Genomic DNA, 16,158 nt, shown 5'->3' with positions numbered 1-16,158 from the left:
AAAAGGAAAAAGGACCTAACCTGGTTTAAAACATGATCTGAAAAGTTTGTACAACATTTGAAAGTTATGGATGTCATTTTTAACTTGTTTTGTCTCGTTCCAATGTTTCTGTTTACTGAAGGAGTGGTCTTAAATTTAGCTAGTTTAGTTAAGTTTGGAAAAAAAGATTGCAATATTTGTAAAAATGTGACTTTATACAAAGAAATACACCCACTTTTAATCATCACATTTAATGATGGAGAGAACTTGTTTAATGGAAATGGCCTTAAAATAGTATTTAAAAAAATCTTAACTTAGTCCAAAATATCACAAAACTTGAATACGTGAACAAATCCCACTCCTAATGGTTATATGTAGGAGTGGTCCTAAGTTTGATGCAAGCGGTAGAAAAGGTCTTATAAAATATTAACTTAATCTTGAAAAATGATCTCAAGCGTTTCTTAAAAATGTTCAATTCTGGGATATCATTTTCAGTCTGTTCGCCAACACCCATGGTCATCATTGATCATGCTTTGTGAAGGAGAGGTCTTAAATTTGATTTGAAGTAGCTTTGACAAATTCTTCGAACAAAAATCATAACTTCAAGCTTAAAAGCTGCAAAACCTGCTTTTGCGCAGAAAAGTTCATATATTGCCAGGACGATGACTTTGTCCCACCAATCTGTGTCAGTGCCGTTTATCCAGAACAGCGGCAAAATGCTGGCTTATACCGTCAGTCCAAAAGGAGCTTGAGAACCTGCTATACTATTGCACTGCCCTAGACAACCTTAAGCGGGCAAATGGTCTTATCTAACGGCAGTAAATATAGCAGCACCCCCCCGCTAATCAAGTCACTCTTATCTCCGTGCCCGACACTTAACACCGGTACCTGAGGAATCTTGACTATGCATGCGGAATGCTGCTGAGAGGTGTTCACTTTGAGTGGACTTCAAATGACAAACTGTTATTGGAATAGTTTGCTCACGTAAATAGAGCCAGGGTGAGAGAGCTATTTTCACCTACACAAAAAACAAAACAAAACCAAAAAAAAGCTTTCTTGTTGCATTGCATACAGAGTCAAATATTTATTTCAGATTTGAGCTGGGAGAGCTCGGAGGCCTGATTTTTCATTTATTACTTCAGTTGTTGGTTTCTGCTCTCAAATGCTTTACACGAGAAGCAATAACCTCATCAATAACGATGCCTTATTTCCCTGCATAGTCAAAGAGTCTCAGATTGCTGTACCTGTAGTTGTTTGCTAAAGCCCCTCTCCTTTTCATTGTCTAATAGCAAACAGATTGCTTTGGCGCTATCCGGTTGCATCTTGGTGCCAAGGAACTATGTTGAAGTGAGTTGAGGCGCTTCGTGTACAGTAGTACTTTTTCACCATCTTGTGACATCTATAGGCACTTATAAACCTTTTGTGGAGGGGGTCAATTACTCGTGGATTTCCGCCATTCATGGCATCAGTTGGTCCCTATTGCCGGCGAAAAGCAGCGGAGCTCTGTGCTGTACGTTATGCTGTTTGAAAACCGACCAAAAATACACAAGCGAGTCAAACGAGACTTCTGTGTTTAAAATCCACAAGTGTGTTTGGAAAAGTGTGACGACCACCATCAAACTGGAAATGGACGTAGCGCTAACACAAAAAGCATTAAGTCAACAATAAGTCAAAAATAAATAATAAACAGTATAATATTAGCTATATGGTCAGCTGGCTATTCAATACAATATGCCTAAGTGAACTATAATATTGCTTTATATTCCTATGGGAAGATTCATTTTGAAATATGAACAAAATGTAGGTCAACCAAGGACGGATTGTTTGCCATTTGGCTAAATGTCCTTGACCGACTTTGGGGAAAATTAATGATCCATTTTTAAATTCATTAACTTATTATAGATTTTTTTTTAAATTTTTATATATATATATATATATTGGATTTTTTGTGTTTATATAAACCATGCAACTGGAAATTATGTCGCGACAAAGCGGGACTTTGATCAATAGGTCAACAATAAGTTGACAATACTGTATATTAGCTACTGCTCAGTCTAATATGCCTGAGGCAACAGTAAATCAAAAATATTGCAGCATATTCCTATGGAAAAGATTGTTTTGAAATATGAACAAAACGCAAGTTGATCAGTATAGCCAAACAAGCACTTGATGAACAGCTTGGAATCCAACCCAAACGACTACGACGAAATCTGCTTGAGCAAAACCTGTGTAACTTCCATGAGTGTGATTTGCTTTTTCTTTGACTTATTTTTGTGATGCCACCAGCGAAGATCAGCAGAGATCCCAAAAAGGAACAGTGTGATGACTGCCGTAGAACTGGAAATGGAATTAGAAATATTATTTTACAGGCATGGCACCATCTCTGATTTTTCTGAACTCCTGTTTCTATGTCAGTATTTAGCACATAGCGTGGATGTTGTTGGATGTCTAGTGGCATGTCCATGAATTCATTAATAATATTAATTGTTGTCTTTTGTAGCCATTTTAATACTTACAGTATCTTGTTTTTTTCATATGTGCTATACAGTATGTCCTGTACCTTACTTAGTTTGTCCTTTTGCTCGCTTTATCTGATCTTTGATACCAGGGCTGTCTGACGCTGTAAACATTAGTCGTTGTGAAGTATTGCTTCTAAAAAAAGTATATATATATATATATTTTTTTTTTCCTTAATCTTTCCCCCCTTCTTTTCCTTTCAGCAACGGGTGCTCGTTCTGTCTTATTGTACCAACAAGATATGCTGTGCGACAAGCGAGTTTGTTTTGGAATTTACTTGGAATGTCGCCAGACAGTCCGTGGTTGATGGGGGACAGACAGAGAGAAAGGACAACACATGCAATGAAAAGAGCATCTGCTACTTTATTATTTGAGAGGGGACAGACACACACCACCTACATACATAAAAAAGCAATAGCAAAAGATAACAATAACAACCACAACACCTGCTTGAAGTGGTTGAAGAGTACAAAATGATAAAAGAGAGACAAAAAGCAATACAAAAGGACGGCAACAACTTCTGCTAGTATGTGGTTTCAGGCGAGGCTGACGGAGAAAAGAGACATTACAAAAAGCAGTAAAAGACAACTATAGCAATAACTCCTTGGATGTCATTTCAGAGCAGACAGAAAGCGATGAGAGACAACGAAAAGCAAAAACAAAAGGCAACAATAACAATACCACAGGTAACTTGTGAAGCGACAGATAGGGGAGAAGAAAGACGACAAAAAGCAATAACACCTGTTTTTATGACAGACAGGGAAAAGAGGGATAGCAAAAAGCAACAAGAAAAGTCATTAACATCAACACCTGCTAATATTTTGCTTGAGAAGGGGCAGATATGGTGAAGGGGCAGGGTTGGCACGGACGGGGTCATGAAACCTCTTAGCCAATGTGGCTAAACAGGAGAAAGTCTCCTAGCCACGCTTGTGTGGCGTTATCCACAACATCACATGTGTTTATGTGGCTTAACCGTTAGCCACACTTAGCCAGTCCTTGTCACTGGGAACCAAGCCAAAAAGCTTTAAAGATGCGGGCCCAATTAAAACTACCTACTCATCAATCAGGAGTGGCGGGAAGAATGATTTGGGAACAAATCTTACGATTGCGATTTAGCAGGCCATTTTTGGGGAGGAAGTTTATCTTCAGGATTATTCACTCAACACAAAAAATAAATAATTCTATAGTATGACCAACACAGCATAGTGGTTAGAGCCAACAAATAACTCTTTCCTGTAGGCCAGACCTAAATGTTGTGATACATTTATATGAAGAGTACTGTAAAGCTTTATTTCACTATTGAAATGTAAAAAGAAAAGACTTCAATCACAGTAGAATATTGACTTTTTGATTTAACTTAATGCCTTGTAAAAATGTAATACTGTATAATGATGCTCTTGTCAGCGGCAGTAGCACTGCTGTCAGTGTCAGCCGAATATAGAGATAGTGGAGTGACACGAGTGACACACTTCATCACCGAGATGTGCGTAGAAAAGCGATTCAAATGGTAAACTATATTCAATGTTCATTCATGTTCCTCAATACAAGTAAATGTTGAAATGATTCACTTGTTTTTTGATAATCCTCAAGAAGGCTCTTAATGACTTCATATAGAATTTTCTCAAATTCAAACTTTTTACTTAAAGATAAACAATATCTAAATCTTTGGTGGTATGTATTAGTAGGCTAACTTTAGCTGTCAGATAATTGTAACAGATTTCAAAAGCAGGACAATATATGTATATATATATATATATACACAAATACACACACACACACACACAGTGCCACCACAAAGTATTCACACCCCTTCACATTTTCCACATTTTGCTATGTTACAGACTTATTCTAAAGCTGCTTTGAGTGTAGTTTTCTTTAAAAAAATAAAATAAAATCGACATAAAGTATCCCAAAATGACAAAGTAAAAACATATTTTCAAACATTTGTGTCAATTTATAAAAAAAATGTAAACATTCAAACATAATAGGTACACATTTATACACAGCCTTTGCTATGACACTCAAACTTAAGCTCAGGTGCATCTGATTTCCACGGATCATCCTTGAGATGCTTCTCCAACTAGAACGGAGTTCATTGTACATCATTTGGAATGGCACACCCCCGTCTATATAAGGTCTCATAGTTGGTAGTGCATTTCAGAGCAGAAACCAAGCAATGAAGTCTAAGAAATTGTATGCAAGGCACAAATCTGGGGAAGGATACAAAAGAATGTCAGCAACATTGAAGGTCCCGGTTACAGCACTGTGGTCTCGGTTATTCGGAAATGGAAGAAGTTTGGAACCACCCGGACCCTTCCTAAATCTTGCCGTCCAACCGAGCTGAGTAACTGGGGAAGAAGGGCCTTGGTCAGAGAGGTGAACAAGAACCCTATGGTCCCTATGGCGGAGCTCCAGTGTTCCCTCGAGGGGATTGGAGAGCCATTCAGAAGGTCAACCTTTGCTAACGCACGCCACCAATCAGGCCTTTATGGTAGAGTGGCCAGACTGAAGCCACTTCTCACTAAAAGGCACATGGCAGCCCGCTTGGTGTTTGCCAAAAGGCACCCTAAGGATTCCCAGACCTGCAGTAACAAAATTCTCTGGTCTGATCAAACCAAAATAGACCTTTTTGGCCTGAATTGCAAGCGTCGTATCTGGAGAAGAAGAGGCACTGCTCATCACCTGGCTAAACTGTGAAGCATGGTGGTGGCAGCATCATGCTGTGGGGCTGTTTTTCTGATCCAGGAACTGGGCGAGCAATCCGTAAATATAGAGAAATTCTTCAAGAGAACTTGCGCTCTGGAACTCCCACTCGGGCGTCGAGTCACCTTCCGACATGAAATGACCCAAAGCACACGGCCCACATGACAAAGGAGCGGCTTCAGGAGCAGCCTGCGAATGTCCTCGAGTGGCCCAGCCAGAGCCTGGACTCGAATCCAATCGAACATCCCTGGAAAGACCTAAAAATGGCTGTCCAGCGACAGACCTTGAGAGGATCTGCGGAGAAGAACGGGAGAAAATGCCCCAAAACAGGTGTGCCAAGCTCGTAGAGACATACGGCTGTGATTGCTGCCCAAGGTGTTTCAACAAAATATTCAGCCAAGGGTGTGAATGCTTACGTACCTATTATTATGTTTACATGTTTATATTGTCCATACATTTGCACAACTATCTGAAAATAGGTTTTCACTTTGTCATTATGGGATATTTTATGAAGAAACAAAAAGAAATCTATACTCAAATCAGCTTTAGCAACATAGCAAAATGTGCAAAAAGTGAAGGGGTGTGAATCTGGTGGCACTGTATATATATATATATATATATATATAAAACCTTAACATTAAATGATCCTGGAAGCTGTTATCATCTTCTATAGAAACTATGTGTTCCTTCTTTGCAATCTACTGTACGTTCAATCCACTGGCACACTTGCTTTTTATGTTTTGCCCTCCACTCTCTCTGCCGCTGTCCAGAAACGACGAGGTGCCACAACTCGTCACATGCAGTACGTCTCCTTCCGCACCCTTGACTCCAGGGAGAGAAAGAGAGAGAGAGAGAGAGAGAGTCGCTGGGGTTGTCATTGCATAATCGCATTAGTGCTCCCTTTGCTCGTTAGCGGCTCTCGTGACGCAATCGGTCGAACACACGGCCTCTGTGTGGCTTGCGCCATAGACGGATGGACCGGCGGGTAGGGGTCAGTGTATCGTCCTCCCCGGGGGGTCCGCTAATGAGTGGTGAGCTTGAACAAACAAGGCAGATAACAAGGACTTTGTTGAACGTGGCTGTTGTTCAGCTAGTGGCAGGAGAGCTGATTAAAAACATCGAAAAACAAGCGGAGAAGATCATTGGATTGCTTTGGTTATACTGCCTTTAGATATACAGTATGCTGATTAAAAACGTTGTTTTTTGCATTGAAATTCTGTTCAGCATATCATTGGCACGCCTACCCAAGCTAACCTCAAGAAACAAAAATGAATTCATTTACCAAGAAGCTTTTTTTCAATATTGGTTTTTGTTATTTTATAGTTGGAGGCATCACAAAAGTAAAGAATATTAGCGTCAAAGTCACTCTTCTGCTTGACCTGTTTCTTTAAAAAAAAAAAAAAAGCTCGATTTTTCTGCTTTTTGGTCAGGAATCAATATTGTTGCCGGTGTAACCAACCCATGTTCTACTGCTGATTTATTAAATAACGGGAAAAGCTAGAATCCAACTTTTTTTTTTTTTCTTAATCCTACGGCAGAACTTCGAAAATCAAACTCACTCCAACCCTGAAGTCAAATTTTCTAACAAAATTAACCCATGAGGCTATTTACATGCGTTTTGGTTAGCAACGGTTGTCAAATGGGCACAGCTGTTGAAGACCACCAAAATCTTCTGTCAAAAGTGAAGTTGCAAACAATGACACTTTTCACCTTTGCTTAGCTCCTGAAACGTCAGTTGAGCGATCATCAAAAGATTAACTTGTTGCTTTTTCTTTGGCTTTTTGGGACTGTTTTGCAACACTTATTTCAAAAAGTCTTTTTTTTAAAGTATTTTTAGAGAGTAGTTTTGCATTAAAATTCATCTGACAAGTCATCATTTGACAAAAAGGCGGCACGGCACGGTGGCCGACTGGTTAGAGCGTCAGCCTCACAGTTCTGAGGACCCGGGTTCAATCCCCGGCCCCCGCCTGTGTGGAGTTTGCGTGTTCTCCCCGTGCCTGTGTGGCTTTTCTCCGGGCACTCCGCTTTCCTCCCACATCCCAAAAACATGCACGGTAGGTTCATTGAAGACTCTAAATGGCCCGTAGGCGTGACTGTGAGTGCGAATGGTTGTTTGTTCGTATGTGCCCTGCGATTGGCTGGCAACCAGTTGAGGGTGTACCCCGCCTCCTGCCCGATGACAGCTGGGATGGGCTCCGGCACGCCCGCGACCCGCGTGAGGAGAAGCGGTTCAGAAAATGGATGGATGGATGGATGGAAATGGACAAAAACAGCTGCACAAAACTTTGAACCGCCGTTGCACTATACCTGACAAAACCTCAACAAAATTGACAAGATTTCAGTCTATCCAGCATCAAAGGTTCAGGTCACTCCTGAACTTTAATATACTGACCTTGTCATTTTAACGGTGGTAAACTTATGCGACTCACCACGTTATGTGACCGTTTCACTACTGCACTGTTTGGTCAAAGACTGCAGTGTGTGCTCGAAATGCCAGCTCAGGTGTCGCATACTTTGCATTGCATTGTGGTTGAACATTGACTATGTGGAATCGTGGAGAGGGACAGAAAAAGCAAAACCTCAGCGAAATGTTTGACACTGGAGTGTGAAGTAGCAAATAAGGTCATGATTCTCCCTTCCCTTGCAATGATTACGCTTGGGTTAGGGTGAGGGTTAATCCTCCTGCCTCACAAGGGAATGTGATGGAGGACGCAGACATGTAAAATGCTACAAACTCTCTATAACCAAGTGGAGTTCAAAGGATTAAAGGGGTGGGGGGGGGGTCTTTATTTCTAAAGCATTTTTGGAATAATATTAAACAATGTAAGTACTATCGCAATTTAGGTCAAGCAAAACTGGAGCGTAAAACAAATTAAATAGGACTAGTATAAACAAGATTCCACACAGACTGTTAATATGCTTCCTAGTGACTGCTGTTTTGGTTAGCAACTGAGTTCAAATGGGTTCTGCAGTTAACTGTCTGTTTAATGTTAGTGTGCTTCAACAATCGTATCTGTGAACTGACGTAATTGGTTAGTACCTGTTTAAGGGGGGCGTTTATTTGTCTTACTTTTTGTTGAACAATTTAACTTATGCAATTGTCATAAAAGTAAGGAGAAAATTGTATACTAATGTATAATAAGCAAAATTTTGTGTGATTGATAAGCGGTTTGGAAAATGGATGGATGAATAAAAAATGGGAAATTGTGATTTTCAACTTTGCTTTGTTCGCTGAGTGAGAGAGAGAGAGAGAGAGAGAGTTACTTTCGAGTCATGGAAAGGCCTGAATTTGCTGCGGTTTATCCAGCAAGTGCAATTTGGGCTCTGGTCGACCACAAAGAAGACCAGCATGCAAGTGTAATAACCGTGAGACTGTACAATGAAAAAGTCACAGCTGCACGTGCTCAAAAACCAGCCATGTGCAGTCGTTCACTTTACGAGGATTTTGACTGTATTACGTGACATTTGAGTTGTTCCGCTTTTGACAAAGCATCATTATAACGCCAGAACACCACTGAGACATCTTTGTTTTAATAACCGAGTGATGACGTCATCCTAGGACTTTGTTAGCCATTAACTATGGCCTCGCAGCCTGTTTTAGATGGCGAATCCAGGAACTGTCCAAATTTGACGCCACGCTCTGCCCACTTTACATCGATGGCGTAGGCAACAAAGCTCACAGTTTAGCATCGCCCATCCATCGATATCTGCTTCCAATCGCTGCTCATGTGGTCAAATTCTCTAGTATGTCCAAAGGTAGAGCCCTGGAATTTGCCGAAAATGGCTGCTTCAAACCACCTTTCTGTCAAATGTTGAGATTGGGCCCTTGAGTCATGTTTGTGGAACTCCATATTTGTTATGCCCTAGTTTTCCCTATGATTTTTATTGATTTATTTTCTGTTGAAATTTTGCCCCGGTTTTCATACATCGGCTAAGTTTTCGTACAAAAACACGCACGACCCAGCATATATTTCCTAGAATCGATGTGTATTGATGAGGTCGTCGGAAGCAAAACAAGAACAAATATATATCAAGGTATACAGACGGCAAGGCATATTCCACAATACATGCAAAGAAATAACCCTTCGGGTCTGCTCTGCAAGACTCAGGCAATATCCGCATAACACATTCTGTCAGATTCTCCTCCAGCACGCCTGCGACCCTTGTGAGGCTACACAAAGGCGGTACACAAAATGGAAGTGTATGTTTTGTTTATATTTGTGGGTGTCTAGAACTGATGAATTTGATTTACATTATTTCCTCCGGGGAAATACCGGTTTGGATTTCCTACGATTAGGTTTTAGTCAGACTTTCTAGAACGTATTAATGATGAAAACCAAGGTTCCACTGTACCTAGATTTTTATCAGGGTACAGGCCCTTGCAAACAACTGGGGCGTTTTCAGGCACGTTGAGGCCTCCCAAAAGGGGATTCAGTTTATGTTGTGTACCATTTTCTTGTCAAAATGAGATTGGTCTCCACAAATCTCTTGCATGATGAAGGTGCCTCTCTGCAGAGATGTATATGTCAATCCTAGGTAGTAAATGCACAATGAAGTGCCAAAGTCAAAGGAAGTCTGCCGTTTTGGTTTGAATTGAGCATGGTCGCTTTCAGGTGTTTTCAAAGAAAAACTTTTGTCCTATTGCTACCAAAGTACAACCGTGTACACTTGACAAATGGGTGGATGTATTTATGTAAACGTGAAGAGGAGGCAAGAGTGAACATGAGAGATGAGCGATACAAGCGCAAGGGTCCTGACCTCTGTGTGGTTCTGTGGACTGAGACATACCCAAAGGATGTCAACAGATTAAGCTCATTAGCAAATGTATTTTAAGACTGTGCCGACGAGGAACTCCAATGTTACACAGATGTTCCTGTGCTCTGTACTAAGTATGTCAGCTCGATATCACTGAAATCTTTGCGTAAAAGCTTATATTTGGAATCCGTCAGGCCAATCATGTCCCCCAGAGATATGACATGGATGTCCTCAGAGACATGGCGGGTCTGCAAACGAGACGACGGGAAGAAAAACCTTTCCAAATAAGGCAGAAGGCAGGCCTTCATTCTTTGAAATGCGGCAATGCATCCCAGTTATTTTAGTGGTAGGTAGGCCTGGGATTCAAAATAACTGGCAGATCGGAAAGTTATGTACACATAATAGATATGTTGGACGTGTAAAAAACAGAATACGTTTGCTCGAGCTATGATATGGTGGAGTTGAGTTATTGAGTTTTACGGCAAGTTAAAAAACTTACATCCTCATTCTCCGGCTACACACAATGCCGAAAACTAAAATTCGTCACAATTTAGGATCGCACATTTGTCTAGTATACGAGGTTCAACTTTGGTAGCAATCTGACAAAGTCAGAAACGGGCAAAAAGACCTTTATATGGCATTGAGGATTGAATTTTCAACAGAATTCAATTGTTGAGTTCCTTGTCCTCAAACTTCGCCACACACAATAATGAACTCATCCTTCGCAATTTATCATTGCCCCGCCATCTACTATATATAGTGCCTTGAAATACGAGTGACTAGACTTCAATTTTTTTCTAGATACAAGCTGTCGTCGGCACGGTGACCAACTGGTTAGAGCGTCCGCCTCACAGTTCTGAGGACCGGGGTTCAATCCCCGGCCCCCCCTGCGTGGAGTTTGCATGCGTGGCTTTTCTCCGGGCACTCCGCTTTCCTCCCACATCCCAAAAACATGCACGCTAGGTTAATTGACGACTCTAAATTGCCCGTAGGTGTGAATGTGAGTGCGGATGGTTGTTTGTTTGTATGCGCCCTGCGATTGGCTGGCAACCGGTTCAGGGTTTACCCCGCCTCCTTTCCGATGATAGCTGGGATAGGCTCCGGCACGCCCGCGACCCTCGTGAGGAGAAGCGCGACAGAAAATAGATGGATGGATGGACAAGCTGTCGTTGGGGGGGCAAAACATGTTTTTGCTTTGACTCAGACTTGATATACGAGCGCTGTATAATGGCAGTGAACTCAACTAAACTTCAAAATAAGTAGCACTTTGGCAAATAGTGAACAATTCTTCAGAAAAGAGGCTTCAAGCTATTGCCACTCCCAACTGAAGTTTACTGACAAACATAAAACAAAGAGAATTACACCTTGTGTATGTTTAAAAAAAACACATAGCTCAGCCTTTTTATTCCGCTAGCTTAATGGTAATGGTAAATAGCTAAATAGCATTAGCACCCCTAATTGAGCTCCAGTGGTGAAGCAACATGTAGACAGAAAATATAACAGTACTCACAGTCATATTATTTATCCTCTGTGAAGAACAACTAATATTAGTGCAGTACTAATGAGCGGCGAGGATTTGAGACGTCTCAATGAACAGTCTATCAGTTTGTCTGTCTTCTACTGCCCACAGGTGGCCAAGGCGGCCACACCAGAAAGAGCAGCACAATGGCCATTCAATGAGTAACTGTATGTTTGAATGAAGTACAATATTATACAGTCCCATTTTTCCTCATTAAAAAAAATGTTGTTTTGGGGGGGGGGGGGGGGGGTTGGAACGGATTGGCATTTCCATTATTTCAAAGGGAAAAGATGATTTCAGATACAAGTGTTTACAGTGTACAGTACAAATCTCGTAGCAAATCTGTAGAAAAGGGTTTCTCTTTGAAGGACCCTGGAAATGGCCCAAATAGTTTTTTCAGGCATGCGTTCTTGAGACTTTTTTGTGGGTCTACTCATGATAGACATGCTTATCATGTTTCATGATGCTAAGGGACACTTCCAAGGGTAGCTTCTGAACCCTTTTTTTGGGGTTACAACTGCAACATTTTGACTCCAATGAATAAACAATGACAAACACACAAATCTCTTCCGCGATTGAGGGTCTTCCATCTGTCTAGTATACCTGTACATGGTACAGGTATGTATACTTTTTGTAGCAGACGGACAAAATGTCTTGAACAGCTTTGTTTTGAAGGAGCCCTGGAAATGACCAAAATGAGCCGCTTGAAACCAAAATGGCAAAGTTGCTGTATTTTTTAGGCACGCCTTCCTGAGACTTTTTTTTGGGGGGGTCTTCTCATGATACTCATGCCTGATAGATCTCATGTTCCGAAGTGAAAGTGGCTTCGGGGGCTGAATTTTCCCCAAATTCCAAGTCGTGCTGCCGAGCAAATTCTTGGGTGTCAGACCCGCATACCCTAACCAAACCAAATGTTCACCAGGATTGCCACGGCTGCAAAATTTGGTGCGCTTCAGGCTGTTCAATGGGTTGCCTCCAAGTCAGTCCAGCCATAACATTCACACCACAGACCCAGCTGCTGTGACGCCGCAGATCTGTCCCCAAGAAACACGATAGCGTTTATAAGCTGAGCATGATTTAGATGCCGACAGCTCGTGACGCCACCCTCATGATTCACCCGGTCCGTGTGTGTGTGGTGCTCAGAGATAGATTTACGAGGGACGGCGTGAGAAGGTGAAGATTGGCTGAAAGTATCCCCTAAACACACGGCTTGATGTAGACTCAGCGTCTTATCAAATGTTCCGTACATTAAGTATTGCTATTTTTTCCCCCCTCTACTCGCATTTTATGTCCCGTCTCTTCATATAACTGACACTTCCTACAGAAAAAAACCGACACGGAGAGCCACCGAGGCTTAACAGTCCTGATTATCATCACAGTTAATTTTGCCACTACGAGTCGTACCTTTGGATTGACAAATCAAAGAAAAAAATGTAAGCTAAAAAAACATTTTCTTTACAAAAGCAGAAAGAAAAAAATACTTTCCGGATGTGCACCTTTTTTTCGGATCCACACCACAATTGAATGGCTTCTTCCTCGCAGCTTTGCAAGTTTTGTGGAAATCGGTTGTATAGCTACAATATCTCAGATTTAAAAAAAAAAAAAAAAAAAAAAAATTCCCATTGGCAATAATGAAAATAGCGTCAAATTGTTGCAATTCGTGTAAAACTAAGTACATTTCATATGAAGACGTTTACAAAACGCCAACTGGCAAGGGGCTAATAAATGTTCTGCTATATTTTGGGGAAATATATGCGGTCTTAATATAGAGGACATATGGATGATGATGCTTCACACGGTATAAAAGTGCTGCTATTTGTGTTAGCGTGTGTAACGTGAATCTGCGACCGCGGGGTCGTCATTTGTGAATTCTGTGGCTGCTGGGGGAATGCTTTGTCACAGTCTATAGGCACCATGATGTTCTAATACGGTGGTCCTCTTAGCTATTTTTACTCCTGTATGACGTTAGCCTCGATTTTTGTCTCAATCGAGGCTATCAATGTGTCAGCAAGCTTTACGATGTGCACGTTATCCCTTCGGTTGGTAACTGAGGCACTTAGCATTCATGTCGGAATACGGCCACATGCCTTTTCCCAAAATGAACCCCGTCGTAAGCCGACCTTTCAACATGTCAATCTGGAATGAGGCTAGCAGTTTGGTAGCATTTTGGCTTGAAGTAGCCATTTTAGGTTCATTTTGGCCATTTACAGCTGTCTTTTAAAACCAAATTATTCTCGAGATTTCGTCCGATTCTGACCACATTTGGACCACGTTGGCCGAACAGATAGCTGACGTTAAACGGAAACGGAAGCGTTCTGTGCAGTCTCGACCTGTCAATTGAGACGCGTAGCTGTTGCGGCGGACAAGATGCGGTCAATTTTCAAAATAATACACATTGACACACGAATTGCAATACAACAGAAATTATAGAAATTGGTCATTCCTTCTCTCCGGCCTGGTAACAACACTGCGGACCGGTGGTTGGCGCCCACTGGCCTAGTTCATCCAGGTTAAATGTATCACAAGGGAGTAGTCCAACAAAATAGTCTCAAAAAGCCATTCCTGAAGAGACGGGAATTCTTCCATTTTCCTTTCAAGCAGCCATTTTATGGTGATTTTGCCCATTTCCAGGAGATCTTCAAAGGCAAACTTGTCCGATAGATTTGTTTACGATTTGAACCGTCCATACCAGACACACGAGATGAGACTAAATGACGAAAGATTTCAGTTTCCGTCATTGTGTCTTCATTCCAGGTTAGAGTGTATGTTTTGGTAGGAGGTTGTGAACCCTGAAAATTGTCTTGGTCGCCCCTGCAATTTTTGGAAAAAAGCCAGTTTCGGTTAGCAGCATGAAATTTAGCAGGCTTGACTATCATTAGTAGACACACAAGAATATTCAAAGAACCCATGCCCAAAAAGATTTTGGTTTGAAGCGGCCAGTTTAGGCTCATTTAGGCTGTTTCCAGGGGTTCTTCCGAGCCGAACATGTCCGAGAGAGGTTTGTCCAATTGCGACCAAATTTGAACAGATGGACAATGTTCAATTGGGAAGAATTGGAGTTTTCGTCATTGAGTATGGTCAAAGCTTGGTGGAGAAGTTTGATGTCTCACCATAATAAATGTGTTCCTCACAACCTTTTTTAGGGTTTGTAACAGTATTTGTCTGTCGCCACAAAGTCGACAACGAAACTGAGTGTCACAGCAATGTTAGCCATGTGATACATGTCAGGGTCATTTACGTACATAGCAGGCAATGTGTGATCCCTGCCGCAGTCACATTATAGTATGTGCACGTTATATGCTGCCATGATATCCCACTCCCAGCCTCCGCTGGGCCTTTTCGGATTTCAATTTCAGCCGTACCGGCCGGCTGTGCCACCTTTAGCTACACATCTTCTTATAGCGAGAGAAAAGAGTAGAACATTGCGTTCTGTATCGGCTTCCCGTTTGACCCGTATGCTATGGCAAAAGTCAAACACAAAAGAGGTGAAATATGAACGAAATGGAACCGCTAAAATGGAATCCAATGCCTTCGGGTGGCCATTTTAGTGTTATTTTGGCCTTATCGAGGGGTCCTTTAATGACGAACTTGTCTAACAGATTTTGTCTGATTGCGACTCGATTTGAACCCTATATTACTAGACCAGTGTATTCCCAACCTTTATTCAGCCGAGGCACATATTTTACATTGAAAAATTCTCATGCCACACCACCAGTCAAAAATGTTACTAAAACGACTCTAAATATACTGAAATAATGAGGATCTCGTCTGAATTTACTCACAAATTGACTTACCCAGTGTGAAATCTAGGCTAGTTCAGTTAGCTATTATTCTGTTGTATGAATGGCAACAAGTGGATGAGGTTAATTATACCTTCTGCCATCTAGTGGAAGAGCATTTAATTGTTCTGCCTGTCACTATACATTGTTGGCCTAGATAGATGAATAAATATATGCTATTTGCAGTAAATAAATAACACTTTTTGGACCAATGAAGTGAAATTGGATCATTTTCCTCGGCACAGTGGTTGGGATTTACTGCAATAGATGGACAGATGACGCTAAATTGTTAAGAATTAGAATTTTCACGTTATTGTTGCAGTCCGATTTAAAAAAAACAAAAAACTTTTGTGTCCTTTTATTAATTTGTTTTTTTTACAGCAAAACACAGATAGGATAGAGAGAGGGTGAGAAGCGCAGTCATCCGGGTGGGGCTCAGAGTAGAGCCGCTGCTCCTCCACTTTGAGAGGAGCCAGATGAGGTGGCTCGGGCATCCGATTAGGATGCCTTCTGGACGCCTCCCTGGTGAGGTGTACTGGGCATGTCCCACCGGGAGGAGACCCCGGGGACGACCCAGGACACGCTGGAGAGACTATGTCTCCTGGCTGGTCTAGAAATGCCTCAGGATCCCCCCGGAAGAGCTTGATGAAGTGGCTGGGGAGAGGGAAGTCTTGGCGTCCCTGCTAAAGCTACCGCCCCCGTGACCCGACCTCGGATAAGCGGAAGAAAATGGATGGTTGGAAACAGAAATATTTTTTTTGTTGCTCTTTTTATTTTTTCATTAAAATAAATCTCCCAAACACATTTGGTTTAATTTTGAGTGACATCGATCGTCGTGCTTCCACTTGAATTTCCACTTATACACTACTTGAGATCCATTTCAATCTCATTTAAGATGTGTATTTT

At 41.5% G+C, this 16,158-nt stretch overlaps 2 protein-coding genes across 5 annotated transcripts in view; one reads left to right on the top strand and one right to left on the bottom strand.

Moving 5' to 3' along the window:
* sorbs2a (sorbin and SH3 domain containing 2a) overlaps positions 1 to 16,158 on the top strand; it is a 60,689-nt gene that overhangs the window by 3,214 nt on the left and 41,317 nt on the right. The window lies entirely within an intron of this gene.
* frg1 (FSHD region gene 1) overlaps positions 1 to 16,158 on the bottom strand; it is a 436,830-nt gene that overhangs the window by 412,872 nt on the left and 7,800 nt on the right. The gene's annotated exons all lie outside the window — the stretch shown is intronic.

Source organism: Phyllopteryx taeniolatus, chromosome 4, assembly GCF_024500385.1.
Source record: "Phyllopteryx taeniolatus isolate TA_2022b chromosome 4, UOR_Ptae_1.2, whole genome shotgun sequence".
In the NCBI taxonomy this organism is placed as follows: Eukaryota; Metazoa; Chordata; class Actinopteri; order Syngnathiformes; family Syngnathidae; genus Phyllopteryx; species Phyllopteryx taeniolatus.
The sequence above is the reverse complement of the archived record's forward strand: the minus strand, read 5'-3'. Positions and strand labels throughout refer to the sequence as shown.